We start from the raw sequence: 27,634 nt of genomic DNA, 5'->3' as shown, positions 1-27,634 counted from the left end.
TAGAGGATCCTAAGAGTTGTCAGCTGGGAGCACGATTGGACAAACACAACAACATATGCGCCAAAATTCTGCTTCTGGAACTTGAAGTTTGGTCTCATGAAAAGATGTTCATACATTTGACTCAAACGTGTTTTTAAATAAAGTGCTCTACGTTTGGTAACTTCATAGCAGTCACTCAGCATTAAAAAGAAGGCACAAAAAGGCAAAGCATGTAATAAAAAAATCATAAATATTAAATATACTTATATACATAAATAGATGGGCTTTTAGTCAGCTCTCTTCATCCATTGATCACTTCAACTGTCATTCATTTTGATTCCGTCCACCACAGCATATGCATGGGGCAAAGGGCTAATCCCCTTCAGCCATTCTCTTGCTTGCAGGGTGAATGAAGGCCTTTTTTATGATCACACCCACCTAAAAAGAAGTGCCTTTTCCTGATCACACCCACCTAATAAGAAGTGCCTTTCAGTGCCATAGCTTGTGGGCCAATACACTGTTTGCCAAAGCTTTTTTACTTTCTATTATTGATCAATTCTCTTTGTGTTGTATTCAAGCTTAAAGTAATTATAGTCAATGGTATATTTTCATTGTGCTAACAAGACTTACTTTCTGTGATATGCATTACAACTAAATATGATTTCTGTGCTCGTTATAAGTGCACCTTTCTGCTCGAAATTAGTAGCACCGTTGTATTAAAGATATATGCAATGTTTATTTTTTATTGCGAGCATATGGTCAACAAATTTGGTGGCAGTATGTTTTCTATCTTTTTGTCTTTGTGGCATAAACATGCCATAAAGAATGTTCAATATTACATTAGCAGCAGTTTTGCAAGACTAGACTTTCAGGCTTTACCAATTTTTTTTTTCTTCTGCTTTTAATCCGAATATGCTTGGCGCTGTATGAAATGGCCTGTGTGCAGCTTTTGTCTCTTCCCTCCCTGGCTTCGGTGATGTCTTTTCCCCCTCCTATCATTCCTAAATCCTGCCCTGGATCACAGCCACTTTATCTTTCACTCCTCGCGATCCATAGGCAACCCCAACTTCCCGGGCCGAGATTACAGCTGTCCATGGTGCTGATTCTCATCTTCGGGCTCTGTACTCCTCCCGTCGCACTGAAATCCGGGCTCCATTGCTCCTGCCTGGTCTCCCAGGGAACAGACTGAGACGCTTACTTTGTAACGAGGACTGCAGCAGAGTTCAGAAGTGGGACAAGGCACATCGAAAAGGTGAGGAGCTTAGGGGGTCGATGAGGAGGAGGCGGTATGTGGTGTAAGGTAATAACAGATGGAAGGCGGGTGTTAATATCTAGGAGTAAAAAAAAAGGTGAAAACTTTGAGTTCCCATCGGGATTGGCTGCATACAAACCGGTAGCTTGGAATGGGCATCTGGAGGATGGCGAAGGCCGAATGTATGTGTAACTGTCTGGAATATATAGATGAGGTAAATGCTAGCACTGAGCATATATAGGAGCCCCGGAGAGCTGGAACCAGAGGCGCAACTAGAGCCAAATTAGGGGGGTGGGGGGGGGGGGGGGGGATTGGGGGTGCTACAAAAAAAATTCGGGGGGGGGGGGCTAATTCTTCCAACAATAGGCAGTGTGGAGCTGAAGGAGTAGAAAAACAACAAAGCCTCGTTAACACCGTAAATGGTCTTAAAGACCTGTGAAGTACAAGTACTCGGGTGCGGCTGTGTGTGTGCACGGGACGCTGTCTCATCCCGGGCTGACACACTCGATGGGGGAGGGGGGGGGGGGGCGGTGCGGAGGCATGAAGCCCTTTGAGTTCTATGGGCGTTGCACGCCTGGCTGGAACACTAGTGCATAGAGTCTGTGTAGTGGTTTCAAGGTGAGGATAGGCGGTATGAAAACTTCAGTGGGCTCTGAAGAAGCCTGAGAGATCTTGAAAGCTGAATAAAAATAAATTAAAAAATGAAGATTTCTTAGAGAGACTTCCATTTTTCAGAGTGTCTATGAGGGCGACATAGACGAGCTGACATGTTGGATTACGTGTCATGGGGGTGCAGAGGCCGGGAAAAACTATGACTAGAGTTGGGGGACCTAGTTGGGAAAGAAAATGGCGACGTACAGAAAGAGCTTTAGAGAGCAAAATCCATGGGATAAGAGGCTGTGGAGAGCCAGTGCTTTAAATGAATGTTTAAGGCACTACACGGATATTGAGGAGAATAACCATCAGAGAACAGTAGAGGTTTTGAGCCATCCGGGTGAATGAGGAATTCAAAGATCTCACAATGTGGTGAGTGTCTGGTGGCATAAAGGTGAAACAGGGAAACGTGGGCCAGCGCCACAGTGCGGGGTGATTGTTGTGAGGTTCTGCAGGGCCACGAAGACCATGATGTTTGATGTTTGTCAGCCTTTGGAGTGAGAAAGCTCCGGTCCCGTTGATTTCGCCTGTCTTCAGTCGGTGGACCTTTTATAAGTTGCTTAAAGTAAGACAGAACAATTACAGTATAACAAATTAGTTACAGAATAAGGCTAGGACTACTGAATACATTTTAAGTGTTTTATTACAGACTCCGAATCAATCAATCAATCAGTACATTTGTAGAGCGAGCTACTCACCCGTGAGGGTCTCAAGGCGCTATGGGGAGGGGGGAGGCAGCTATTGATCGAAAAGCCAGGTCTTGAGAAGTCTCCTATGGTCAGGAGGTCCTGGGTCTGATGCTGGTGGATGGGGAGGGTGTTCCATGTCTGGGCAACGAGGTGGGAGAATGATCTGCCGCTGGTTGTCGTTCGGCAGATGCGTAGGACGGTGGCGAGGGCGCGGTCAGCGGAACGGAGCTGGCGGTTTGGGGTGTAGAAGGTGAGTCGTTCTTTGAGGTATGCTGGGCCGTCGTTATGTAGCGCTTTGTGAGCGTGGCTGAGTGATATAGATGAGTCTAGAAAACATGTTATAAAAGTAAAATATCACAAGAATGAATCCAAATCTAACCATAACTAACAATACAACACCTATTAACATACAAAGTACTTAAGGTAACCAGCGTCATCATCTCTAGTACATTTCCATCTTCCTCGGTAAAACTGGGCAACATTCAGCTCTGCTCCCACACCTCCAAGTGGGCACATTCGATCGACCTTGAGCATTCTTTTTCCGCCATGAGAACTCATCTCTAACTTCGTTAGCACGTCTCCATCTTGCTAAAGTTTTCTCCCTTACCTTACTATTGTTACAAATAAACAATGCCCTTTCACTAACTGTTGTAGCCTGATATCTGCACCTGCAGAGGAGAGAACATCCAAGCAAAATGATTCTCATGTGAAAGTTGAATGTTGAAACTCAGAAACCTAACGCCTCTAATTATGTTAAATTAGCACATCAGTTAAAGTGCACTTGACATTTAAATATAGGTGCACGCACATTCATAATTAGTACATATACTGGATGTTACACGGAATAACATCATGGTTACATACAACTATGTATTACATCTTAAAACATTCATATAGCTATGAGTGAGAACTGAATTTTAATAATAAATCTCAAACATTAGTGTGCGCGTGTTACATGCTTATTCTATCCTACTATGGAGCATTTCAGAAATATGTTGAAACTCCATGCTTTATTATTATTAATCCCCACTGTGTATTCAGAGGGCTAACTACACATTTTCATTATGAGTTTGTGACGTATAAGAGTGGAGCCAAAATTATGCTGCTCCAATCCCCCTCTGATGGCAAATCTAGCCATCACAATAATCTCTGGATCTTTATCAAATAAACTGATTAAAACCTTGTGGTCTTAATTGCCTTTTGTCTAAGCTCTTCCAGACGCTTCATGCCATCATAGTAATTACTCTGTTTCTCTTTCAATTCCACATCAGATCTCTTTCTCTTCATTCCTTTCCTTGCTTTTACCCTGTTATACACCTTAAAATACACCACTACAACTATTGCACAGAAAATATTAATCACAAGCAATTTCAAGATAGAACCCACCATTCCATTTCCCTGGTTTCCAAACCATTTGCCTACTGTACTGAATCCATTTCAATTGCTTCCCATGCACCTGTAACTGTCAAATCACTCAAATCTCTCTGTAAGTCAGTAATATTCTTGATATTGGTCTGTAAATCCTTGCTGTACTAGTGGATACGTTATCAACTATGGTGGACAATTTTCTAATCTTAATATCACTCAGTATCTCCCCTAGATATGGGATAATGCACCAAAAATATTTCCCCCTATTTCTCCAGCTCTAGTCTGTCTACTCTTTTAGGGCTATTTTTCTGTTCCCACACAGGATGATCAAAATTCTCAACATGATATATTTTGGGAAAAACTACTCCTAGATATCATGTGCTATACCATTTCTTGGACGATTTGAAATCAGCATTCTTCCCACGAATAAAATAAACTCCAGGATTCACGGAATCGTCTCCGTCTAAATATAATTCGCATTGTGCGCTAGCTTCAAATGTATGATCACATTCACTTTTCCCTACGGACAAAGTATCCAACTTCTTATCATTTTGCATACACAATTTCTTTGTACGCTGCCAATCTAGGGATAATGCTTGTGTACTTCCGCTGATTGATGATCCAACTCCTCTTATGACCATTTGGGAAATCTCATTAATCCAGTGACGTTAGCTAACACCGCTTGAAACCTATCTTCTACTAAATCTAAGAATTTTTTCTCAACATCAGTCATCAAGCTAGTTAATTTGTTTCTCTGTGTGTAAACAGTTTCAAATATTTTGGTAGCGACAAAGTATCTTTGGACTGTGTCACTTATTTGGGAATATGCATGTTTATTAAAATGTTTGAACATAGGAACTTCTGAAAGAACTAAATCATAATTCGAATAGTAAAACTGAAAATGACCCTGTATATAGAAAAGACTCAATAAAAGACTAGAGGAAACACCATATATTAAAGGTATATGGTGGTAAGGTATGCCCTCAGTCACTGAAGTAGGCAATTGCATACAAACGTAGCAATCCCTTGCATCCATGGTGTCGACATATTCATAAAGCAATCTAGTATATGCATTCAGGGTGAAATCTTTTCTAGATAAAACGGTGGGTGAATCTTGATCATGTAATAAGTAAAGGTTTCCATCAGCTACATGTGATGATTTGGGTTTAGACTTTGCCTTCTCATCTACTGCACTAGATGTAGCTGAATATAGTTATACAAACAAAGTAGTTAACACTGTGATTATAGCTAAGAAGGCATTCCCTAATATCTACCTATGTCTAGGATAATAAAGTTAGTTTCCATAACTTCACTAAAGTCGGACCTCTAGTCAGAGAATAGCAGCAGCAGAGTTTCCTCTGTCAGTCTCCACCTGCGCAACAGCAAAACCAAAGTTCATAGGATATATATGAGCACCCTTTATATACAACTTCTTTGTGAGACTTGCTTCGCCATACTTCTTGTTCTTCTAAACTTATTCCCTAAATGTTTTCTTGTTCAACTAGAGCCTGGGTAAACTTCTTATCTCTTTCAGGAAATCCAATAAAAGTCTCTATAGCAACGTGTATACACATCTAGTTCCAATTGGCTGTGATAACAAAGAGTCCATGTGCAATAATTTCCAAAAGGGAGCACGCTAGTTCATTTAGGTCCACAGGAAACTCCCTTGGATCAAACAGAGAAAAATCTGTCATATTCAGAATAACAAGGCTCAAAGAGCTTAACTTCATTGACAAAGAAAAAGGAAAAAATGATAATACTGAAATTCAAAGTCAGGTAATAGCAGATGAATCTCCAATATTGTTCAGAAATTTTCCAAATTCTCTCTTTTGGTCATTTGCAGCAAGGTATGTCCACTCAGGGAATCTGTACCTCTGACAAGGCATTCTCGATCTCTTTAATTTCTTCAAGGCAAACCCTCCACCTTCGTCACCATTCATATCAGATTCTTCAGACATTTCAGGAATAGCTGGAAGTCAACGCTCAGTTGGCGACCTCAGTGTCCCTCTTTCTTGCCTTCTGGGTTAACGTTCCATTGCTGCCACTCACAGATCTATAATACCAGATCCTTCGCTCTGTTTCATTTACCACCACTGGACAAGTTTTCCAGTAATAGCACCACCTGTCTCTTCATCAAGACCCTCCTCAAACTGATCAAGTGCTGCCTCAGGCTCTGACTGGTCACCGACAGCTTGACTAAGCTGCTCCCATGGCCTCTCGACCACAACTGGTGCTTCTAGGAGAGGTGCTGTAATTTAATCAGGGAGACACTGAACTCTGCAAGTGTGGGCGGCATGCCCCCTGTTGGGGAGACCTCTGCACTTCACAGCAGTTGTGGTGACAAGAATCACTTGGTAGGGACCACACCAACAAGGTTCCAGGCACCTCTCGTTGACATATTTTTTCACCAAGACCTAGTCACCAGGACTAAGGTCATGGCACTGCTTCTGATGTGATGAGAAGGGGCTGTGGCTGCTTCAACCCGATGAGACAGAATGCACCACATCAGCCAATCCCTTGCAATAGTGTAGGACCACATCATTTGTGATGTTAACAAGAGCATTTGCAGGCAAAATGTATAGCCCTATCCATGATAATTTTATGAGACAGCAATCCTTTTCTTCAGTCAGGAACACTGCAAAGGCTCATCAACATGAGGCAAGGCATCCAGCCACTTCAGAGATGTTGGAGCACACAATCTGGATTTCAGCGTTCCATTGACCGTCTTCACAATGCCAGAAGCCTCCGGCCAATAACTGCAATGTAATCTCTGCTCCACTTCCAATGCAGTACATAACATTCTCAGGACCTCAGTAATAAAGTGAGGTCCTCAATCTGACTGTAGATAAGTCATAAATCCGAACCTAGGGATGAGTTCCCTCAACAACAGCTTAGCTACAGTGAGACTATCATGTATCCTAGTCAGGTAGTCTTCAACCAAACATGAGAAAATATACACCACCACCAGGACATATCTCAACCCATTGCACACAGACATCTCAATAAAGTCTAGCTGCTTAATTTTGAATGGACCCCTTGACCTCCCTATGTGACTCGATGTAACTGCAGTCCTTTTCCCCACATTCATCTGTTGACACACAACACACCGGTGACACAGTGCTTCTTCCTTCAGTCTGAATTTAGGATTGAACCACACCCACAGAAACAACTGAACCATGGCATCTTTGTCCACATGCATCGGTCCATGATAGTGCCTCACCATAGGTGGCAACAAACTGTTAGGCAACACAAGTCTTCCATCTCCTGAAACCCAAATATCATCCTTTCTTTTCAAACAACCTGCTTTTACCCAACTCTGCTGTACTGTCTCAGTGATTTCTTCTTGAAACTTCTTAGCTTTCTCCCAAGTATCAGCAATTGTTAACAAAAGGCTGTAATCAGTTTAATCTGCTCACTCAGTGTATTTCCCATTAAAGGTACAAGCGTTATGAGCGCAGTATTTGGTAACCTCATCGCCATATCTGTTGCCAACGGTCACATAATCATCTCCCTTGCAATGTACAAAACATTTCACAACTGCAACTTGCGGAGGCAACTGCAAAGCCTCCAAACGTTTTCGCACTTGTTCTCCATTTCGGATGGGTGAGACTGATGAGGTCACGAACCCCCTTTGAGGCCATAACTTCCCGAAATGATGCACATCATCATAGCCATACTGACTATCGGTGAAAATCGTCACCATCAGCTGGTCTGAAACACAGCACGCTCTAGTAAGAGCAATTAACTCGGCCACCTGAGCAGCGAATACTCCATGTAGCCTGGCAGCTTCCACTACGCCTGAAACTGTACAAACAGCATAAGCAGCTATCAGAGTTTCCTCTTGGCCTCACAAACATGAGCCATCTACAAACAGTCCATAATCAGATACAGGTAGTGGTTCATCTTGTATGACTGGTTTTGGATTGGTGCAAAGTTCAGTAAAAGCAAGACAGTCATGATCTACTTAATCATTGTCAACATCACAATGAGGAAGTGACAGTAAAGTGGCAGGATTTTGAACAGCACAATGCTTTAACGTGACATTCTCCCCCGTAAGAATAACTTATTTGTAGTTAGTGAGGCAGCTGTTTGTCAGGTGCTGTGCACAAGTTCTAGTCAACACAATTTCAACAGAGTAGGGGACATAAACAGCCAATGGGTGGCCCATCACAAGGGCCTCACATCTTTCATTACTGACACCTTTTCTGCCACAGATTTCAGACATCCAGACAACGATGTGGCTATGGGATTTAATGCAGACAGAAAATAGGCAACAGGCCTTCGTGCACCTCCATGATTTTGTGTTAGCACTGAGAGAGTGCTGCCCTTCCTCTCGCTGCAGGAAAGTGAAAACGCTTTGTTGTAATTATCCATTCATAGCGCCCGGGCCTGGTAGAGGCTTTCTCTGAACTCCAGGAATGCAACCAAACAGTCATTTTCCCAAGGTTCCGTATCTGACACATCCTTATGTGTAAGCCTCTGTAAAGACTTTGCCACTATGAAAACGTCAGGTATTCACTTATGACAGTAACCCACCATTCCCCAAAACATCCTTACTTCTTTCTGGGTTGTTGGCGGATTTATCTGTATGATCGCCAAGATTCTTTCCTTTGACACCTTCCTTGCACCTTTCACACTGTTATGTCCTAAATGCAGGACTTCAGTCAGGCAATAATGCAACTTATTCAGGGACACTTTATGTCCATTAACAACCAAATGGTTCATCAAAGCAACAGTATCTGTCTTACAGGCTTCTCGAGTGGTTGATGCAATCTGCAGGTCGTTGATATACTGGACCAATACTGAATTGCAAGGCATGATCAAAGACTCCAGATTCTTTTTAAAGATGTGCTTAAAGATGGATGGACTCTCCATACATCCTTGTGGGACTCAGCACCATACCAAAACATGACTGCAGAACCAAAATGCGATCAGGAACTGACTGTCCTCATGCAATGGCAAGGAAAAAAATAAATGCCACACAGAGGTCAATAAAAGTGAACAATTCAGCTTCACATGGAATATGGAATATTATCACAGCTGGATTTGGTACCACGGGACAACAAGGAACCACTATACAATTGATTTTTTGCAGGTCCTGCATGATGCAGTACCTACCGCTAAGCTTCTGCAGGCCCATAATGGGTGAGTTACAAGGACTACCTATTATTTCCATTAAGATCCCTTGTTGGATCATATTCTCAATCACCGGAGTAATATCAGCAATTGTTTCAGGGGTCAAACTGTACTGCGGTGTTCTTGGATACTCAGCATTGGGCTTTACTTGTATACAGATAGGCTCAACTCCTTAAATGAGTTCAATGTCTATTTCCCAAAAATCCCAGACCACTATCCTGACAGTATCTTTGAGGTGTGAGGGCAACATATCAACTGTCATCATTGGAAACATTGAAACATTCAAATTCTGGTTAGCTATCTTGAAAGCAATGTCCTCATCATTTGTCTGAAATTCTATGTCTCTTGGTGTGCAAAAGATTATGCAATTTAACTTGCACAAGAAGTTGCATCCCAAAAGACACACAGGACTCGAATCACATAACACAAACTGATGATTTTCAGCAAAGGTTTGCTGGTACCCGATTTTTTACAGGTTCCTCTTCTGTCAAAGTACTTGACACCTTCTTATTCACCACCCCTACCAAATGTATTCTTCCTGAGAGGGGTAGGTTTGGAACCTCCACAGTAGAGTGGGTAACACTAGTGTCAATCAAAAATGTCACAGGGTGGCCATCTATTTCATCTACAAATGGGGCTCTCTGGTCTACCTCTAAGACTGGGCCAACTGCACAATCATCCTCTACTCTCAGACATCGTCAGGAGGACTGATCGAAACCATATCGGAACCATATCAGAAAATTAACTGCCATCATTGGGAACATTGAAACAGCCAAATTCTGATTAGCTATCTTGAAAGCAATGTCCTCCTTTGTCTGACGTTCTATGCCTCTTGGTGTGCAAAAGACTAAGCAATTTAACTTGCACAAGAAGTTGTGTCCCAAAAGACACACAGGACTCAAATCACAGAACACAAACTGATGATTTTCAACAAAGGACCCTATTTTTTTACAGGTACCTCTTCTGTCAAATGACTTGACATCTGCTTATTCACCACTCCTACAACTTGGATTCTTCCCAAGAGGGGAAGGTTTGAAAACTCCACAGTAGAGCGGGTAGCACTACTGTCAATCACAAATGTCACAATGTGGCCATCTATTTCATCTAAAAATGGGCCTCTATGGTCTACCTCTAAGACTGGGCCAAGTGCACAATCGTCCTCTCCTCTCAGACATCATCAGGAGGACTGATCGGAACCATATCCTTCTGCCGTCTCAAATACAGGAAACTGCTGAGATATATTTTGGTACTGGAAAGAATTCTGGTTCATGTTTGGAATCTGATTTGAATTAAATTTAGGTTTATTGGCACCTTGCTGTGGCATCAGGGGCTGCGGAACTTGCATCATCGGGCCTTGGGGCGTATTGAAGTTTTGAGAACTTGTTTTCTAATTGTATGGCATTACTATTCTGAGGTTGGACAAACCCTAAATTTTGTCCTTGATTAGCAGGATTTAGATGACATTCTCGCTCACAGTGCCTCAACCGGATACAGTAGTGGCATGGGTTGGACGTCTTCAATGTGGCCACATCAACCGCAGTACTTTGGTCAATAGGAATGCCTCAACCTCTACCCTGTGACTGGAAACCTCCTCCACTTTGCATCATAGAAGCTCCCTGCTGAGAAACACCCTGTATAGGGGTGATGTTTCCCACTGATACAGATCAGGGTATCAGAAATATGCCCACTACCACTGATAGAGTAATTTCACAGTTACACGCACATACATTCATCATACGCTAGGGCCCATTTCACTAACATACGCTCCAATACTCTACCAGCAGCGAACCTGTGGGAAGAAAACTCCTAAAACACCCTGCATCTATATCTAGGCGATAGGACCAGTTTAGTGGTTGTCTAACATAATATAAACAATCTATAAACAATAATAAAAAAAATCTTCAATAAATGACAAAGAAAGAAACAACCAACACCATGTTTAAAAGTTATATTGCTTTATCAAAATTAGTCAGAATAAAATCAGAATAAATCATTTCTCATAGTTACCTATTCTAACTAGTGTCAGAACGGGTCAGGACCAGTCTCTCAGAAAAGTCTTTTCAGGATAAGGTCCTTAGCATCAGTCCTCAGCAACGCAAGTTCACGCAGCAAGGCGACGAAAGAAAAGTGTGGGGAGAGCCCTCCCTAAGCTAACATTTTATAATGCAAAATACAATGAAAACACACATGAATTTGACAAGTAAAACTGTATCACTGAGCAGAATGAGAAGGAAGGGATGTAACTCTGCAACATCCTGAAATCTCCGCTCAAGAAAAGTCTTGATACGCAATCCTCGGAAAAGGAATCAAGTTTTGTAACTGTTAAAGTTCACTTCCCTCGGCAAACCAGCTTTTGCACAGAGTTCTTTCTAAGGCTCTATTGTTCACCAAGGACGAACATTTCTTTTGGAGATCCTCCAAGCTTGCTGATGTCCTCCCGGAAACTTCCATATAAGGACTACCGTCAGTTTTTCTGTTAACTGAACTCCAGCAGGGGTCCCTTGTCACATCACAGATTTTGCCGGCACCACAGCTCAGCCAAGCTTCAAATTATTCTCAGTTATTTCATGAAGGCCTCCATAGGCCACAATAGACCATCTTTAATTAAAGAGACAAAATAAAGATTACTACATCATAATGATTAGACAGTGTTAACCCCACTAACACCCTTATGTGTATGCATTTATCTAGCTTTGCGACATATAGAGCATTAATTCAGACAGCGTTTTGTGCTCAAAATAAATAGCACACAGCAACGTTTAAACATGAAAGACTTGCACGTTATTGTAAATACAAAAACAGCACACACATGCTAACCCTCGTGTAACCTTCTCTTGTATTAGGACAAACAGGTTGATTAGTGAAACACACTTGCACAAGACAAATAATTAGTTGTTAATTATTAATAAATTAATAAAACACATAGACATGCCAGAGCTTCAAAAGCCCCAGAATTTTCTAACAGAAAACTCTGCTCCAGCAATCCCCCCTTTGGTGATTTTATCACCAAATAAACCCAAAAAAAAAATTAGTGAAAATTTAGTCCCATTTTAGGAGAAATCAGAAATGTCTTTTCCCCCTACACAACATTAAACACCAGTTACTCTTTCATCATCTCTCTTAGTCTCTAAATAAACACTCTCCCTCAATTCTTCTAATTCAATCTCTTCTGGTTCTCTTTTCGAATTTTTCGAATTCTTATTTTTCTTTTCATTTTTCAATTTCTCTTTCCCTCTCCTGTTTTTACAACACACACACACTAATCTCAGTATCAGCACAGCAACAATTATACAAGACAAGGGAAACAATATTCTACCTACGATAGTACTACCTATTTTTGCAATAAAATCCTTAACAGCTATCATCTTATTAGCTAGTTTAGTCCATAAACTCCCAGTTTCAAGTGGTACTAAATCTTCATGCAAATCAGTAATATTTTTGATATAGACCTTCAGGTCTCTACTTTCATCAGGAATGTAAGTGCAACAATGTTGAACTTTCAAAATTCCACAAACTCCACCCTCCTTAGCCAAAAGAATATCAAGGGCAAGTCGATTTTGCATAGACATGGCACGTACGGCACTTAATTCCGTATTTACCAAAAGAAATCCTCCTGCGGTATTTGTCGATAAACGATCAACCACTGTGGACAATTTCCTAATTCCATAAGCATTTAAAGAAATTCCCACTGCTGGAATCAAAACCCCAAAAATATCACCCACAATTTCAGACCAAGTTTCTCTCTTAAAACGTTTTAATAGGTTAATATCTTCTACATCACTTATTTTATCTGTATGAAAAATCTTAGGAAAAACTAAACCCACATAACATGTGCCATACCAATGGTCAGGCAACTTGTAATAAGCCTTGTTCCCACACACATAGTACACTCCTGGAAAAATAGTATCTTCTCCACCTCTGAAACCCCAACCAGTCGCAACGAAGTATGTATCATGGCACTCACTAGTCCCTACAAAGTATGTATCATATTGGGATTTCCTTCTGGTAATGCATAGTTTACCCTTCTGCGGTGCATCTAGAGCTAAAGTTGGACTAGCCCCATTTCTCAACTCTTTTCCCATTTCAATGTCCCAAATTGTCTCACTCACTTCATATTTCCCTGCTTTCTCATGCATGTTCACTCTCCTTTCCTCTACCATATCCAGGAAAGCTTTCTCCTCTTCTTTCAAACTGCAAGTTAAATTATTCTTAAAAATGTAATCTAATGTTAGTCCTTTTTCTTCAATAAAAATCTCACCAAAAGTGTTAGCTTCTTTAGCTGGATTCAGCTCTTTGTTCATTGGCAAGTGCCCAAAAATACTATCTCTGTTAGACATCTTATAATCTATTTTCCCTAACAAATAAAAAACACTACTACAAGAAATACCATATGTAGCTGGTAAATGATGATAAGTAACACCTTCTGAAACGGATGCAGGTAACTGCATGCAGACATAGCAATTCCTTACTTCCATTGTCATCACATATTCATATAACAGTTTAGAAAAAACATTACTAGAAAAATTATTAATTGACCTATCCTTGTGTATGTAACTATTTCTAATTGGAACTACTTTTTGTGAATTCTTCTCTATATTAGTCATGTTTTCTGTATCCATCCCAAATTCAACCTTAAATGTAACTAATAAAACTAAAACACCCCATAGAAGCATTAATATTCCAGTACAACAGCAGCACATCTTGCACCACCTTTTAAAGAAGGCACATCTATTTGGGTTATTTTCTATGTTAGCCATTCTGCTTTAACTTCTACTCCACTACAGTAATTAGAACTTCAAATCTCCAACGTTTGTTCCAAACTCTTCAGCTTCTTCAAAGATCCTTCCGTTCACTTAGTCCAAGTGAATCCTTTTTACTCAGTTTGGATACTCATCATTTTTCACTCCAATTTCTTCAACATCAAATTGTATCAGATCTCCAACATCGGAATCCTCAGTACTCGACTCTTCTCCAATGTCAGTCAAAAGTACTTTCAGAATTTCACCAGTATCTTCCTCAACCACTTTTCTCAAGACCACTTCCGGATTATCTTGAGTCACTGTTTCTTCTTTTCCTTCTTCAGACAGTGTCACATAAGACCATTCCGGTGATCTGTACTTTTGGTTGGGTCTCTTAACTCTTTTTATTTCTACTGGTTCTTTTGTTCTCTTTGATTCTTCTTCTTCAGCCTTTGAAGTTTGACTGGATACCTCATTCACTTGTTCAGCTTCCGATGTATTTGCTTTTATTATCTTGTATCTCAGTCTTTTCACTCTGTTGTTAGGCCAACGATCTCCTTTCACAACCTTTTTCGGCTTTTCTTTAACACTCCTTTCTCCAATCGAAGTTCTCTTTCTCAGAACTCGACCTTCTGTTTGTTCATTCTCATCATCCGATTCTGTTTCAATTGCCTTTTGCTTTCGTTTTTTAGCAGTTTTCTTTTCTTTCACAGATTCTTTCACCACTATTTGAGACTTCCCTACTTCTGTCCCTCCTCGGGTCTCCGACACGCAATCTTCTTGCTGTCTATTTGTCCCTTTACCTAGCTCCTCATCAATGTTCTCTACACCTCCTCGGGGGTCTTCCGCAATCTGTCCCTCTCTATCTTCTTCTGACCCTGTTTCTTCAAGAATAATCTCAAGTGGCTCTTCAATCTCCTCCTCTTCCGATTCAGGAGTTGTCTCAATGTGTTTTCTCTTTTCTTTTCTTTTTCCTCCACTGCTATTCGAAACTTCAGGCTCTTTCACAGAATCAGAATCTGATCTTCCTTCTGATACTCGCAGTGAATCTCTTGAAGCTCTCTCTGCTTCTTTTCTCACTGATTCTGTATCTTCAGGATCTTCACCATCACTGGAATCTGACTCTTCATAATACTCTTCACCAGTTCCCTCTCTCGGACTTGGAATTCTCAGAGTATGACTTGCATGTATCCAGTGTCTCACTCCAGCACACTTTACTGCAGTCGTTGTAGTCAGAATAACTTGTCTTGGCCTTCCCCACCTTGGAATCAAGCAATTTCTTCTTCTGTGCACCTTAATCCTCACCCAGTCACCTGGACTCAGATCATGGGCTTGCTTCTTCGCAAGTGTGGTAGCTTCTTCTCCAACCTGGTGAAACACAGAATGAACTGCGTCAGCCAGGCCTTTACAGTAATCCAAAATCATGTCATCAGTTATTGTCATCAACTTATTCACAGGCACAAATGCATGGCGCATTGCACGTCCCATAATGATTTCATGCGGACTCAATCCTGTAGTTCTGTCTGGAGTAGATCTCATAGTCATCAAGACTAGAGGCAGAACATCTGGCCATTTCATGCCAGTGGCTAAGCACATTTTTCCAATTCTGTTTTTGATTGTGCCATTAATCTGCTCAACCACACCAGAAGCCTCTGGTCGGTATGCACAATGTAGCTTCTGCTGTATTTTTAATGCTTCACAAATCAAACCAATGAGTTCATTTTGAAAGTGTCTACCTCTATCAGATTCAACTGTAACTGGAAACCCAAACCTAGGAATCAACTCCCTCAACAGTAATTTTGCCACTGTTAATCCATCATTCCTCCTTGTCGGGTAAGCTTCCACCCACCTTGAAAATAAACAGACTACCACTAGGACATACCTCAGTCTGTTCACTTGGGGCATTTCAATGAAATCAATTTGCATCCTTGTGAAAGGACCTCCTTCTCTGCCAATTGTCCCTAAACTCACCACTGTCTTTTTCCCAGTGTTAAACTGCTGACAAATTAAACACCTTTGACAGATGCTTTCCGCAATTGACCTAAACTTTGCATTGTACCAGGTCTGTTTAAAGGACCTAATCATCGCGTCCCTCCCCAGATGTCCCTGGCCATGATACATCCTTGCCATTGACGACAAAATTGAGTTTGGCATCACTGGTCTGCCATCCCTGTAGACCCAAACATGGTCTGTTTCCCTTGGAGCACATCCTGCCTTAACCCAATCTCGTTTCTCTTCTTCTCCTGCCTCATCTTGTAACTGTTTCACTTCATCCCACGTTTCTAGGACATTAGTAAACATCACAGAAGGGAAAGACATTTCCTTTTTTTCTCTTTCCCTGTTAATTGACTGATTTAGCTTCGCACAATACTGTGCCACATCGTTAGCATATCTATTGCCAACAGTGATAAAATCCTCTCCTGAAACATGTGCTGCACATTTTACAACTGCTAACTCCTTAGGCAGCTGTATCGCCTCAAGCAATTTTCCAATCAGCTCAGCATTCTTTATCGGAGTTCCACCCGATGTCAAGAAACCTCTTTGTAGCCACAGTTGGCCAAAATCATGCACCACTCCAAACCCATACTGACTATCAGTCAACACAGTTGTTCTCAAATCTTTCCCAATCTCACAAGCTCTCGTCAATGCCACTAATTCAGCAACTTGCGCAGATTTTACTCCTTTCAATGGCGATGCTTCCATAACCTCTGAAACTTTGCACACTGCATATGCTGCACATAGCACACCATTATCATTTCTCAGGCATGATCCATCCACAAACAGCACATGATCATTCTCAGGCAAGGGAACATCCTTGATATCTGGTCTTGGTTTCGTACAGTACTCAAGCACATCCAAACAATCATGATCATCTTCCATCTTTATACCCACATTCTCAATATCCGGCAAAAGTGTCGCTGGATTCACATTCGTACATCTTTCAAGAGTCACATTTGATGCTCCCAAAATCACTTTCTCATACTTAGTCAACCGACTATTTGACATATGCTGAGTTCTGCTTCTTGTCAAAAGAATCGCCACATTGTGAGGTACGAATACCCTTACAGGATACCCCATTATTATTCCCTCACTCTGTTCCAGGCTTCTGCATGTTGCAGCCACAGATTTTAGACAACCTGGTAAACCCACAGCTACAGGATCAAGTGTCGATGAGAAGTACGCAATAGGCCTTCTCAATTGTCCATGTTTCTGGATTAACACTGAAAGTGCACATCCATTTCTCTCACTGCAGTACAGTTCAAACTCTTTTTCATAGTCTGGCATACCCAGAGCTGGAGCTTCACACATTTTTGTTTTGAGCTCTTCAAATGCTGCCAATTGTTCGGCATCTAGATCCAATGGATCTGTCATGTCACTTTTTGTCAATTTAATCAATGGCTTTGCTATCAGGGAAAAATTAATTATCCACTGACGACAATATCCCACCATACCCAGGAACATTCTCACTTCTCTCTGGGATTTTGGAGCTTTCATTTCTCTGATTATTTTGATCCTGTCAGTAGTCACTTTTCTCAGACCCTTCTCAATATTATGTCCAAGATAATGCACCTCTTTCTTACAAAACTGCAATTTGGCTGGGGATACCTTTAACCCTCCATCTGCCAGATGATTCAGTAAAGCTATGGTATCCACTTCACAAGCTTCACGTGTTTTTGATGCCACCAATAGGTCCTCAATGTATTGTACTAACACTGAGCTTTCAGGCATGATCAAATTTTCCAACGATCTTTTCAATAATTGATTGAATATCGAAGGACTCTCTGTATACCCCTGTGGGATACGACACCATGCTAAAATACGCTGGCCAAACCTAAATGCAAAAATTGTCTGGCTGTCATGATGCAATGGAATTGAAAAGAATGCATGACACAAATCAATCACTGTATACCACTCAGCGTCATGTGGAATTTGATACAGAATCACCGATGGATTCGGCACGATAGGACAACATGCAACCACAATCTGATTAACCTTTCTCAAGTCCTGCACGATCCTGAACTTGCCATTAGGCTTTTTCAGTCCCATTATCGGTGAATTACACGGACTACTCAGTAGTTCTCTTAGGACTCCTTGCTGAATCATTTTCTCAATTATAGGAGTTATCCCTTCAATTATCTCTGGTGTCATTTTGTACTGAGGAATGTTAGGATATGCAATTCCCTCTTTCACTGCAATTTTCACTGGATCTACATTATTCATCAATCCCACATCCTCTCCTGTAAAATCCCAAACTGCTTTTTTCACTGTGTCTCTTAGCACCTGAGGCAGATCCTCCGGATTGAACACTGGAAATGTACCAATTAATTCATTTTCTCTATTTTCTAGAGTCATGCGGTAGAAAACATCATCATCTGGTGTCTCAAAAGCTATTCCATCTGGTGTACAGAAAATTGTACAGTTCATCTTGCATAATAAATCCCTACCTAACAGATTCACTGGGCTTGTGTCACAGACAATAAATCTGTGCATGTCTGAAAATTTCCCTATCTGTACTTTCACTGGTTCAGTAAGACGTGTTCTGATTTGTGTATTCGCTACACCAACTACTTGGATTGCTTCATCCGAGAGAGGAAGATTTCTAACATCTGTTGACCTGACAGTTGATCTTGTCGCACCTGTGTCTACTAAAAAAGTAACACCCTCTTCATTAATTTTCCCATCCACAAATGGTCCTGCCTGGTCTATTTCTAGAGTTGCACCAAGTATGCACTCTTCTTCCTCTCCTCGGCACCGTCAATAATCACCTTCAGACTCACTCCCTTCACTCTTTAACAAGTACTGTTGTACCTTGTTAGTACGTCTTGGTTTGTTTACCTGCTCATCATTGAAGAATCCCGAATCCTGACTGTACTTTTGTACCCCTCTATTCTGCGGTAAAGGTGGTTTTGGCTCTTGACTCTGCTGCTGTCTCACAACTTTCTGCTGTTGTTGCTGTTGCTGCTGGTTATTCCCTTCATTCTGTACCTGTTGATTTAAGGATTTACCCTCATTTAATGGTGGATTAGGACATTCCGACCTCCAATGTCCCAGTTGGCCACAGTTGTGACACGGGAACTTTTTCTTTGCTTCCTCAAGACTTCCCCTTCCTTTACCTGCAAATCTTGGTCTATTTCCTGTATTATTTCCTGGATTATTTGCCTGTTCCACTAACTGTGCTTCTTGTCTTTCTGCAACTTTCACCTGTGCCCACATTGCTTTTTCTTTTAGCTTTCTTTGTTTTGCTTCAATTTCATCACTGAAATATTTTGCATGTCTCAGAATCTCATCTACTTTTTTACTCTGCCAATCCACTGTGTGTTCACGAATTCTCTCACTAATTTCAGGTCTAAGACCATATACAAATCTGTATACAAAATGACTCAAATCCTTGTCACCTAGGTGTTCATCTCCACTGAATTGTTTAAAAGCCAGTATCAGCCTTTCGTAAAAAGCATGAACTGATTCTTTTGCTTCCTGTTGTGTTCGATCTATTTTAACCCAGTCTGTCTCTTTTGGAGGAACTTTACTCTTCAGGTATACCATCACCTGATCGTACTTCCTCATCACTTCTGGATCTGGTGCCCCTGTTCTCGGATCTCTTGGATATTCCTCACTAGGCCAACTCACAACTATTTTACACTCAGTCCACAAGTCTGCTGGAACAATTATATCAAACAGACTATTCAGGTCTACCCACAGCACTTTTGACAATTTCACAAACCTATCTACCTGCCTATACCACTCGACGGGTTTTTCTCTCAATCGAGGGAAATCATTCGTAAATGATAAAATATCTTGTCTGGTCCATGGAACATGTACATATCCTCCTCCAGGTATTTCTCTCATAGGAAACTGCTCCACTGGTTTCTCTTTTTCTCTCACTGGAAATGCTGAGTAAGTTGTTCTATCTTCAGATTCATCCCTTTTCTTATACCACCTATCCTTCCACTTTTCCACATCACCCCATCTACGCAATAATGCCACCATTTCTTTAATCTGTCCTGTTCTACCAGAATTATTCAAATTCTCTATGTCCTTCTCTGTGAAATCCATCCTGTACGTTTTCTGTAAAGCCTTTACTTTATCAATGTCAACTCCTTGCTCATTTGCTATCGCTCTCAGTCTATCATGTGTACTTCTTGCCCTCCATGTTATGCTCTTGCACATGAACAATAATTCACCATCATGATGACTTTTCAGGATTTCTGTCGGAACCGTTCCTGTCACAAGCTCCTCTAATTCTATTCGTAATTTAACCACATCAACAACTTGTGAATCTTTATCCTTTTTCTGAAGTACTTTCATCCAGTCATTTAGGTCGTCAACTGTTATTTCCGCAGTTTTTCTCGCTGAAACTATTTTTCTCTGCGGTTCTAAAATTGGCATCCCTAAACTACTAGAATCACTAACATTCATGAATTCATTACCTGTCTCATGTCTTGTTTGTCTCAGGTCATTTCTCCCTGTTCCTTTACCTGAATCTCCTGAAGGACCAGCTGAATTATTTGCAATATATGGAACTACCAGCCCATTTTCACTTACTCTCTGTCCATCAAACATAGGAATTACCGGACCTATAGTAACAGGCACTGTAACAGCTTCCATATTCATCGTTAACTCTCTAATTTTCTCAGTCAGTTCTGTTGTCGTCTTTGCTAATTGTCTGGCATTCCTGGCATTTTCCTCTCTGAAAGAACTATTATTTCTTGATTCAGATGTCATTTTTTCTTTCTCAACTGTATCTCTTATCGGAGAAACAACTGGTGTACTCTCTTCCGATTCTGATCTATATGGAGGTGGTCTCTTGTACATCATATCATTCAAGACCTCATCTTCAAACTCTCCATATCTTCTCCTATCTGTCTCAGAAACCCCTTCTTCTGAAGGAGCCGAAGCTTCAACTGTTCTCATAGGATATAATCCATCTGACATGGTAGCATCACGCCATCTTTTCATTCTATCTTGATGTGTCTCACGATCATGTCTCCTCCCAAACATGTACCTGTACTGACCTCCAGTTCTCTGTCTTTCTCGATTTAATACTTCTTCTTCCCATTCCACTAAAGCCTCGAACTGTGTAGGTCTCGGCTTCGGGTCCAGATGTGCCATCTTTTCCCGTAAATTTCTCAACACGGCCAGATTAAATGAACCATGTTCTGGGAATGCTAAAACACCATCTTCTTTAGTATAGCCAACCCAATTCTGCAACCATATACAGGTATGTAATCCATATTTCGCAACCATGAAGGATGCAGGTGTTTTCGCTGGAGGTAGCAACTCACCCTCTCTTGTCTTAACCTCTTTATCCTTGCTAAACCACTTCTTAACCTTTCCAAAGAACGTCTTTTTCTTTTTCTCTTCTTGATAATACATCTTAACAAGCACTTATTAAACTCTCTACTTTTCTAGGTTGAAGACTCAATTCTCGCTAACGCACCAGTCCTGGAGCGTCTACGTCACTAAGCAGCTCTTCCAATCCCTGCGCGACTCACACTAACGCACCAATCCTAGCGCGAACCCTATTCTGAGTCACTATCCAATCAGTGCGCGAACCTTCTGACGTCAGCAACCGCTGCAGTCTCTGTCTCCTGTCTCCGTCACTCGTCTACCCCTCCTTTACAAAAACTCTCAGTAGACTTCGTGTGTCAAAATTTCTACAAAATCTATTAGTTACAACATGAAAACATCTCCATTGTCTGCTTCGCTAACCACAGAATAGTAAAAAGAGAGTCTATTTCTCAAGAGTCAACAATTTTTCATACATCTCATAACTGTTTCCTCTAGGACGTATCCAAAAGAGTCTTACAATCAATAAATGTATATGCATTCACGCACATTCATACGAGAAAAATATAGTACATACACACAGAATCCTGTTTCTTGAGAACAGCGCACAATCTGCCTCTGTACAGAATTATAACTCACAACAACTAAGCAGCTTACCTCCGCTCAGCTCTGCAAACAAGCTCAGAGAATACCTATTACTCCTCCCGCAATAAGCTTTAACGGAAATCCTTACGGATCCCTGGGACTTAAGACCAGAGTTTCACAGATAACCTTCACTACGATACACACTCCTTATATACTAGAAATGTCTAATAGTAACATACAACAATGTCACCGATTCCGAACCCAGACAATGTGAACGCGCAACTTCTATTGTCACACGTAATTCCTTACAATCCCGTCTTTCCCGAGAGCAGCATATACACCTTCCTCTGCCCTACTACGGAACTGCTTCCACAGCTTCCAAGTTCCAGAAGCACTACATATAACTCAACATTACGACTCCAACATTTAGTATTAGTACATATACCAAAAACATCAAAATAGATCAATAATCAATAAGCTAATTTACAAGCAATCTTATCTTATCAAATCAAGACAACCATCTAAACCATCCTCTGCTACCAGAGAAATTGATACAGATCAGGGTATCAGAAATATGCCCACTACCACTGATAGAGTAATTTCACAGTTACACGCACATACATTCATCATACGCTAGGGCCCATTTCACTAACATACGCTCCAATACTCTACCAGCAGCGAACCTGTGGGAAGAAAACTCCTAAAACACCCTGCATCTATATCTAGGCGATAGGACCAGTTTAGTGGTTGTCTAACATAATATAAACAATCTATAAACAATAATAAAAAAAATCTTCAATAAATGACAAAGAAAGAAACAACCAACACCATGTTTAAAAGTTATATTGCTTTATCTAAAATTAGTCAGAATAAAATCAGAATAAATCATTTCTCATAGTTACCTATTCTAACTAGTGTCAGAACGGGTCAGGACCAGTCTCTCAGAAAAGTCTTTTCAGGATAAGGTCCTTAGCATCAGTCCTCAGCAACGCAAGTTCACGCAGCAAGGCGACGAAAGAAAAGTGTGGGGAGAGCCCTCCCTAAGCTAACATTTTATAATGCAAAATACAATGAAAACACACATGAATTTGACAAGTAAAACTGTATCACTGAGCAGAACGAGAAGGAAGGGATGTAACTCTGCAACATCCTGAAATCTCCGCTCAAGAAAAGTCTTGATACGCAATCCTCGGAAAAGGAATCAAGTTTTGTAACTGTTAAAGTTCACTTCCCTCGGCAAACCAGCTTTTGCACAGAGTTCTTTCTAAGGCTCTATTGTTCACCAAGGACGAACATTTCTTTTGGAGATCCTCCAAGCTTGCTGATGTCCTCCCGGAAACTTCCATATAAGGACTACCGTCAGTTTTTCTGTTAACTGAACTCCAGCAGGGGTCTCCCTTGTCACATCACAGATTTTGCCGGCACCACAGCTCAGCCAAGCTTCAAATTATTCTCAGTTATTTCATGAAGGCCTCCATAGGCCACAATAGACCATCTTTAATTAAAGAGACAAAATAAAGATTACTACATCATAATGATTAGACAGTGTTAACCCCACTAACACCCTTATGTGTATGCATTTATCTAGCTTTGCGACATATAGAGCATTAATTCAGACAGCGTTTTGTGCTCAAAATAAATAGCACACAGCAACGTTTAAACATGAAAGACTTGCACGTTATTGTAAATACAAAAACAGCACACACATGCTAACCCTTGTGTAACCTTCTCTTGTATTAGGACAAACAGGTTGATTAGTGAAACACACTTGCACAAGACAAATAATTAGTTGTTAATTATTAATAAATTAATAAAACACATAGACATGCCAGAGCTTCAAAAGCCCCAGAATTTTCTAACAGAAAACTCTGCTCCAGCACCACAAAAGGTTGAGTCTGATTTCTTCTCTGATCAGCCTTCATCTGCGCAATCATTTTTTCTCAAGCTTTTTCTGCCTGGTCTCAATTTTGTCATGGCAATATTTAGCATAACGTTAGATCTGATCCACTGACTTTTTCTGCCAACGTATCAAATGCTGCTGAATCGTCATTTTAATTTCAGGTCTCAATCCTGTCACAAATCTAGACACAAACTGTCCCATATCCTTGGGTCCCAATGTTTACATTCCACTATACTCTTCAAAAGCCTGGAACAATCTCTCATAGAAGCATGAACTGTCTCTTTAGGTTCTTGGGTTGTCCTGTCAATCTGAACCCAATCAATATCCTGTGGTGGCACCTTGGCTTTCAACCAAGTCATCACCCGATCATATTTCTTCATTACAATAGCTGATGGGACATGGGTCACTGCATCTGTTGCTGGCTCCCTTTCAGGCCATTGAGGGGCTATCCTGTATGCACCCCACAAATCACTCGGGACAACAATGACAAACAAGGTATTCAAAACAGTCTACAATCCTTGGAAAATTTTACAAATCGGTCAACTTGTTTGTACCACTCCACAGGTTTCCCTCTCAATTGCGGAAAAAATCATTTGTGAATGATGCAAGATTGCATTTTTGCTCCAAGGCACATTAACATAGCCCCCACTAGGAACTTCCCATAAGGGGAACTTGTAGTACATGTTCCTTTCTCCCCTGAAGGAGGTGGTTCCTACATAGACCTTTTAGGGCCCTTCTTTTTTGACCACTTGCCCTCCCATTTATCTAAGGTACTCCAAACTCGAATACTCTGAATCAACACATAAATTTGTATTTTCAATCTTGGCATTCTCATATTGTCTTTATTCCTGTTCAGAGAAAGAGAGTCGCAGACCATTTTGTAATGACTTTGCCTGCTCTAATCCAACCTCATATATCTTGCCAATGTTGACTAGTCTATCATAGCTTGCCTTGCTCGTCTAGTAACATCCTTGCTCATAAGCAAGATGTTAGACTTGGCCCTTTTTGGCAGGTTCACCCCTGAAGCTCTGACATGGTGGTATTGGTTTTAGGCCTCTAGGCACTTTAGCACTGTGGCCCAGTGTAAAGTGCGTGCACTCTCTGTGTACATGTAGTGAGATTGGCCTGCCCTCCCATAGGAATGCATGGGGGATAAGTGTGTCCATGGTAATTCCTGGTATGAGAGTAGTGCAGGGTCGAGTTTAGTATGTATGAACTCATGAGGATAAATGCTGCGCAATGGTGTGCACAGATTTATGGTGACTGGTGGAGAAATGCCACTTTTATAAGTTGGCATTTCTGTGTGCTATGTGTCTGCCTGCCTGTTGTGTATTGCATGTCAGGCTTGTGATTGACAGGAGCTGAGAGGTGTGGGTGGCTCCAGAAGGGGCAGGGTGAGTCAGCGCTGAGCTGAATGGGACACCTGGAGGAAGAGTGGTGGGAGGAGTAATCCCCTGACTCTGAATAGGATGGTGCTTCCCTAGTGAATGCTGGCTCCGCCCCCCTGTGGTGTGTCTGATGGCGAGCCCCCACCTGACAAAGGGGAAGAGGAGCTTGGCAAACAAAGTGCTCCAAATCCCCCCAAAGCCAGTTCTGACTGGTATCCCCAAGCCCTGTGCTGTGACACAAAAAAATGCTCTGTCCTTTGGTGCTGATCCCGCTGGGGCATGCTGCTGCTGGGGCCCAGGGGGGCTGCCAGGAGGGCTTGCCTCTCTGGGCCCTGCATTGCTCCTTCATTGCTGCCCGGGGAAGAGGGAATCCCCGGCGTAGGGATTCCCCCCGTGATGCTGCTCTTGGAGCGGGTGCCCACCCCGCAATGAGGTGCTGTTGAGCGGGAGCCCACCTCACTTTATTATTTACTTTCCAGGTGCCCACCCCGCTTATGCCTTCTTTTATTTAGATGGCGGGTGCCCACCACGCATGTGGCTCCAGTTAAGATGGGAGCCTATCCCAAATTGCGGAGAGAAGAGGAAATGGCCCCCGCGATCTCGTGGCAACCAGGAAGTCAGGCAACCTTGCCTGCCGAGGGGCGGGACTTCCGCATCAGCGGAGGGAAGCCCCGCCGTAAGCTGGAGGTCCGGAGCCTCGCGGGCTCCGCATTGAAGTCCCGGGTCCCCTGGGGGGGGGGGGGCCTGGATGAAGAAAGAAGAGGCCACCAGTGGCAGCGCAGGGCTCCCATGAGTGAGGGAAGCCCCCGTGTGCTGCCACAATTGCGTGACCACGACAGAGGCACATTGTCGGTGCCTGCCCCCCCGACGCTAAGGAGAGAGAGAGTCCCCGAGGAGAGGTGGCTCTTCCGAGCATGCCGCCACCAGGTGAAGAGTAGTGACGGACCGGGCGAAGGGGACAGGAAGCACAGCTCTTGCAGTGAGGCGGGGCTCCCGTGTGGTGAGGAGAGCCCCGCGTGCAGTCTAACAGCCGGCCAGGAGTCCTCAGAGAGTCCCGGTGAGTGGAGGGTCCTCGTTGTATGCAGGGAGCAGTCCTGGAGGATCCCCAAGGAGCCTGCAGAGCCCGGTGAGTGGGGTCAGTCTTCCAGGGGTTGGGGGGTGTCGGGGCACATTGACGGTGCCCGCCCCCTGTGCCAGTGCCTATTTGTTTCTTTTCCAGCTGCCCCACCTGATAGCGGGCAGCTGCACCTATTGGGCCATAGTTGTTTTGAATGCCCCAGTGAGGCCAGAGGGCACAGCTGTGCCCTGGCCCATTATGGATTCTCAGCTGCGCCGCACCAGCGCGGGCAGCTGCAATGAGATGGGCATGAGTTTGAGAAGTCCCTGAGTGGGACAGGAGGCACAGTGGTGCCGGGGCCTTTCTTTGCTTTACAGCTGCCCAGCAAGTAGTGTGCAGCTGCTACGTTTAGGCCACAGTTCTTTGGGGGCATATTTTGAGAGACGAGTGAGATGCACTCCTTTGCCCTAGCGCAATGGCGCACTTTTAATTCCGCTGCATAGCCAGCAGCCCTAACATTATGGACACAGGGCGTTTGAGCACTTTGGGAAGGCCAGTTGGCCAAGGGGTCACTGATGTACATGATATTAGGAAATGTGATGCTTTACTGTGATTCATGCCTCTAAATGCGTTTGGGGATGAGATTATGTGCATAATGTGTTCATGCCTGTGAGATTATTTCCTACTGTGAGTATCCCCCTAATGTGAGTGATGCTTAGGAGGTTAGGGTCTAAAATGTTAGACTGATGAGGTTGGCGTACAATGAGTTTGGCGTCTAATGTGATTCTGTGCATAATGTGGTTTAGGTTACAGGCTGATGCTGAGTACAGTGGTTACCAGTGATTACTGGTTGTACGTTTATGATATGTCTTACTTATACTAAGTTTGCTTTGTGATGATTCTGACCGTGGTCCAAGTGGCCCTGTCATGTGTAAATAATCCCTTGTAAATATGACCTAGTGCCAGGTGGCACAATGTATATTATGTGAGTATTATTCTAATGTGTTATGAGAATACAAAGGCTATTTTTGATATAACCTTGTGTGGAGTTCCTTTTGTGGTGTGCCTGGTATGCTGTTGCTGTGCGCGTGCGCAAACGCTTTACACATGGCCTCCGGTATAAGCCTGACTGCTCGTGCCAAGCTACCAAGGAGGTGAGCAGGGGTTATCTTTGGCGTGTAACTCCCTTGCCCTGACTAGAGTGGTGGTCTTTGCCTGGCTTTGGCGCAAGCCTTAGCCAACCAGAGATCCCATTTCTAACACAAGAGCAAAGGTTTTTTCGCTGCAAAACATATATTTGGGCTAATTCAAGACTTCCACGCATCATTTTATCCAGCCCCAGTTTCAATTTCACTACATCCACCAACTTTACCTTCACGGTTTACCTGACTATTCCCTGACTCAATTCTGTACTTCCGCTCCCATTTGACGCTTCATTGAAAGTTTTTAACTACTCATTCAATTTTTGGGCTCTCAAATTAGACTGCCCTCCAGGAGCTTTGGGAATTACTCCCTCTCTATGAGTACTCCTATTCGCATTTAGAGGGGGCTCCCAATCCCTGGAATGTCCTTAAAGGTCAAAATCCAGTCTGATTCATCA

General features: G+C 42.3%; 1 protein-coding gene across 1 annotated transcript in view; it reads left to right on the top strand.

The window, feature by feature from the left end:
• Nucleotides 1-1,196: 1,196 nt before the first annotated feature.
• LOC146868578 (uncharacterized) overlaps nucleotides 1,197-27,634 on the top strand; it is a 166,674-nt gene continuing 140,236 nt past the window's right edge. The window contains exon 1 of the mRNA XM_085611458.1: nucleotides 1,197-1,231. The gene's annotated coding sequence lies outside the window, so the exon portion shown is untranslated. The remainder of the gene's footprint in view (nucleotides 1,232-27,634) is intronic.

This window comes from Triturus cristatus, chromosome 1_2 (assembly GCF_964204655.1).
Source record: "Triturus cristatus chromosome 1_2, aTriCri1.1, whole genome shotgun sequence".
Classification (NCBI taxonomy): Eukaryota; Metazoa; Chordata; class Amphibia; order Caudata; family Salamandridae; genus Triturus; species Triturus cristatus.
This window is presented reverse-complemented; position numbering and strand designations above follow the sequence as displayed.